This window comes from Populus euphratica, unplaced genomic scaffold (assembly GCF_000495115.2).
Source record: "Populus euphratica unplaced genomic scaffold, PopEup_1.0 scaffold76.1, whole genome shotgun sequence".
Classification (NCBI taxonomy): Eukaryota; Viridiplantae; Streptophyta; class Magnoliopsida; order Malpighiales; family Salicaceae; genus Populus; species Populus euphratica.
Genome location: NW_011499890.1, coordinates 850,003 through 855,254, shown reverse-complemented (window position 1 = coordinate 855,254; position 5,252 = coordinate 850,003).

The following is a 5,252-nucleotide window of genomic DNA, read 5'->3' as shown; positions in this document are numbered from 1 at the left end:
CTTTTTGACTTTTATGAAAGAGCCCATAAAGGGAATCTTTCCTTTAATGGAAAAATATCGATTGGGGTGCATAACCTTTCCAATTATTGAGACACTGCTATGAATTTTTTAAGCAACAGCAGTCAGATTCCAACCATCCCGCTTGGCCTACCCCTACCCCTACCCCTACCCTTGTGTCAAGGGTCACCACCCCAAGTCCAAAGGGAACTCCGAATGGATGCTTCTATACATCAAGAGACATATTCTCTATGAAGTAAATAAAGCATATTGTAGAGAAGGGATAAAAGATAGCCCTTGAGTAATTGTTTTTAAAAACGGGAAAAAAAAACTTCAGGACACGGGAGTTCTTTTTATTAAAAAAATAGCACAATGCCAACACTATCATAGTTGTATATTTATTTTTAAAATACCATAATTTCATAAGATGCACAAATCACACATGCACAACCACGAGATGCTCTAGGGACACTTGCGCAATCTCAAGATGGGCGGGTGAGAGAAAGAGAGAGAGAGGAGTTCTGCCCAGATGGAAGGAAAGAGGGCTTTCACGGCGGAGAGAAAGATCGAGAGAGGGAGGGTGAGGTTGAGGGCGGCACGGGGTTCCAGGAGGAGAGAAAAAAAAAAAGAAAATGAAAAAAATGAAAAAATCTACTAATTTTAATTTAATTGGACGTGAAGGTCGCACTTAAGCATCTTAGTAGGCTGCACATGCATGACTTGCGCGTTTTATAAAACTTTATTGTTTTAAAAAATAAGTTTATAGCTGTGATAATTTAGATACATTTTTTAAACATTATATTATTTTTTTTAAAAAAAAAACTCTAAGATACGTAAAGGCATATCAAGCAGAAGCTGCTATTTTCAAATATGAAATACGTTTTTCTACTTAATTAATAAGAATATATAATATTTTTTGAGATTGAAGATATTTGTTTTTTTCTCGAAGATATTTGTTTTTTTCTTGAATTACTTTGATTCCATTTTCGTATAGTCTCTCTCTCTCTCTCTCTGTGTTAGTAAGAGGACAGGAGTGAAGAAGAAAGGGATATATAGAAAGAATAAAGAAGACAATATTGTCGTGTGGAACAGTGCACGAAGGAATATTAGATGAAGCTAAATTATTATTTTTGTAGTGTCTTTTGGCTGAAGGGCACATCCTGTCCATTTCGTGAATTTCTTCTATTAAGAGTTTAAATAGGAATTCATGAACCAAATACTGCTTTCATTGTCGTTAGATATTAAAAAAATAAATAAATAAATAACAATTGTATATAATTAAACAGCCAGCAATAACTGTTTAATTAACTTTTATTTATTTATTAATTTTTTACGTTGCCCATAATGCACTACCCAGAAACAACTTGAATATGTGACAAACGCAGCAATTTTGAAGACAGATTTCTTTCTAATAAAATTTTCAAGACATGCATCAATAAAGAATAACCTCATGCATGCGGCAACCATGTTCTATTGTTTAGTTTAATTAAAACCCTAATCTAGATCAAGTCAGCCCACCATACTTTGACCAAGTTTAATGTACATAGAGGCAGAAACATGTTAACTGGTTCCCATCATTCACTTTCCACTATGATTTTCCAGTGTGATGTGTTCGTATTAAACAGAGTTTTAATATTAATTCAACAACACAGCGGGATGCTGTCCGTAAATCATCACATCCTCTTAGCAAACAAAAATCTTATATCGTCCCAGAGTTTTAAATACAAAAAAATCTCACTCAGTACTATGTATAGAGTTAATCCTATGAATTTACGTATGATTGTGATTTAAAGAAGAGATTGCATTGTAATTAAATAACAAGAGCGTGCATGGTTGATAAACAAATGTATATAAATCATGCAAAATTCACAACAATTATATACACATTTCATTGTGCTGTGATAATTGTAATTAATACATGAATTTTATCCTTTTACTTATTTGATGATAAAAGTATTTTTAAATTAAATTACCACACAAATTACTCAAGATTAATTTTTTTTTATCTCCCAGCAATCTCTTACCTACCCCATGTCAATATGTTGTATTAAAAAGATTATTTGAATTAATTTTAAAATTCAAATTATATACAAATAAGAGAATAATCATTTACTTTTTATAGAAAGTTAACGGGCTATAACTCATTAGAGGTTGAGAGGGGTGTTTTAGTAGAAGTTTTTTAAAAATTAATTTTATTTAAAAAACAAATTTTTTATGTGTATTTTTGAATTGTTTTGATATATTAATTTTAAAAATATTTTTTTAATATACTTTTAAATACAAAATATTTTTATAAACAATTATTTTTATATTTCTGAACAGCTCCAGGCAAAAATTGAAAAGTCTGACATGAATCTCGAAAAACAAGGAAGAAAATAATGGATGTGTGCCCTTGGAATACTTCAAGCAGCTATTAATGGAGGGCATGTTGTCCCATTTAATGGGAGGTGCGAGATTCGAGGTACCCGCTAGAAAGATGATGGAAGCCGGAAGGGCTAGAAAGCATGCTACGTGTGCATAAAGCATCTTTTCAACTTGGGCCTCCCTTTATTTCTTACAAAGCCCATCATCACACGCACCTAAGGAGCAAAAATTCTGGCCAGTCCTGGGCTCTCGCCTCCAGGACAGATAAACTCAATCATTTGCGGTCCTCTATGATCAGAAAATAATGATTTTGTGGTCCTTTTGAATTTGTTTTTTTGGGTAATTATCCTTTTTTATTTAATGAACTCATTAATTTCCACACATGGCCAAGACAATGTTGAGATATTTTTATTCATATCGACGAAGTTGTCACTGGAGAATTTATTCAATTACTTGCATGCGAATTTAAATATCTGGAAATAAAATTGAAATTATTTTCATGGAACTGCCTAAAATTATTAGCTGGCGGACGTTTTATCAAACAAATTAATTAATAAGGAGAATAAAAAAAATGAATTTTAAAAATATTATTTTTATTTGGAAAAAAAGCCCAAATAGTATTATAAAATTGACACACACGTGCGTAGAGTACCCAACAAAATTTATTTTCTAACAACTTGCCAACCTGTGTTCCTTGATATATTTGATATATGTATACACACAACTAAATATAAAAAAATAATTATAATTTTTTTTTAACGAAATCAAATAATAAAAAAAGCAGATTAATGTTTTATATATAGAAGAAAAATAAACAATGATTATTTAAGGTTGATATAATTTTCTTAATCTTTAATGAAGCATAATTTGCTAATAATAATAATTAAGTAAACATCTTTCATGCTGTATGGATATGTCTATTAATTTCAGTTCTCTGTGATTGGTGTCGAGGATCATAGTTATTGAATTGTCGGTCACTCGTGGAAAGATCAAACAGTGATTGAAGAATGTAGGGACTAAATTAATATCCAAGACAAAAATAAAATAAAATAAATAAATAAAATAAAATGATTGATTAATGAAGCCCCTCCTCTCTATATATATATATATATATATATATATATATATATATATTGGTCTGGGCCTTGATTCAGGTCCACTTCTAGCCGACTGAGCTCTGAACTCTGGGCTCCATGCATGTGGCAACGCGTGAAATACAGCCGAAAAGCTTGTAAATGGAAAGACACAAGTAAAAGACAAAAAAATAAAAATAAAAATAAGGTTTTCTCTCTCTTATTTTTACAGCTCATAGAGAAGTTATATTTTTAAATTTGCGCACACCACAATTAAATTGAAAAGAAAACTACATTGAAGAGACCAGGTAATGATCCTATACTAGAGAGTTATTAGTATGTATTGGTTAAAAGTATGTTCAACATATTTATTAATATTAAATATATTAAAATATAATTGGTTTTTCTAAATATTTTTTTTACAATAAAGTGCATATAAGCAAAAAAAAACTATATTTATATTATTGAAAAAACTATATTACTAATTCGGCTCTTCTAAATAACATATCTTCTTGGAGATGGTTTGAACAAGAAAGGTTCCTCGTGGTGCTTAACGACACAAGTAGTTGGTTAACCTGTGAGATTGAGGCAAGAGGTTGCAGGTTTAAGCATTGAGGCGTGCAATATTTTCTTTCATGTGAAAAATAAATGCCATAATTTTTTTTAAAAAAAGGGTTATGGAGAAAACAAATGTAGGTCCAGCGTGAACTTGTTGCTATGCTAGCCTTTTGTGGTGGCATTCTTAAAAAAATAACAAATTCACTTTTTTTTTTTTTGCAGTTTTGACATGATTTTTAAGTATTATTATAAATATTTATTTGGTTTTAATATTTTTTTCAATTATTTTGTACATGATATAAAAATAATAATACCAATAATAAATTGTTAATGAAAAAATGATTCAATTTTTTTTTATTCTTAAAATTCTTAAATAGATTTTGAATGTGATTTTTACCCATTTATGTTTTTTTTTTAACTTTCAATCTCATACATAATATCAGCATGCTATTTGATATTTTTTTATTGACTTATTTTAACAATCATAATTTTTTTTAGTAGAAACAATGATTATAGTTAAAAACTTTGTGTTTAGTAAGATAAACAAAACACACATTAATAAGAAAAAAATATTTTGATAAAAAAACCAAACCAACTATATTTTTTGTTTTATAAAAATATCAAATAATTCTTTAATACCTAAATTCTTTTTGTGTTTACAAGAATTCTAATTCCTCTTTATAATAGCATGAGTATATAAACTAGTATTATCTAAAATAAATTTCATGAGACATCATATGCATGTTTGGTATCATAATAGTTTATCCGGTTAAGACTTGAAAAAATAGATTTGAAAAATCCTACAAATTATATTTTTTTGTAACTAGTAACAAACATGCACTAATGTACACTATGTAAATTAGTATACAGCTGTTATAACAACCAAGTGTATAATTCTATTAAAAATTTTGTTAGTTTAAGATTAGACAGATTGATTCAATAAACAAGCTTTTATCATTCTTGCTCTTTATGGTATCTAATCTTATTTTTCTCTCATCTCACCATTTTTTTCCCTCCAAGCTTCCAATACCCATGAACACTATCATCCCTAACACAAATGAGAAAAGCTTATTTATTGAATCAATCAATCAGATATATAAATTGCTCACAAGACTTGACATAGCTTATGCGATAAATAAATTATCTCAGTTTATGCACAAACCAACAACTGACCACCGAGCATTTATAAAATGTATGCTTTGTTATCTTTGTGATACTCTTGATCTTGGTCTTCAACTTTACTGTGATTCTCCTCTTTCC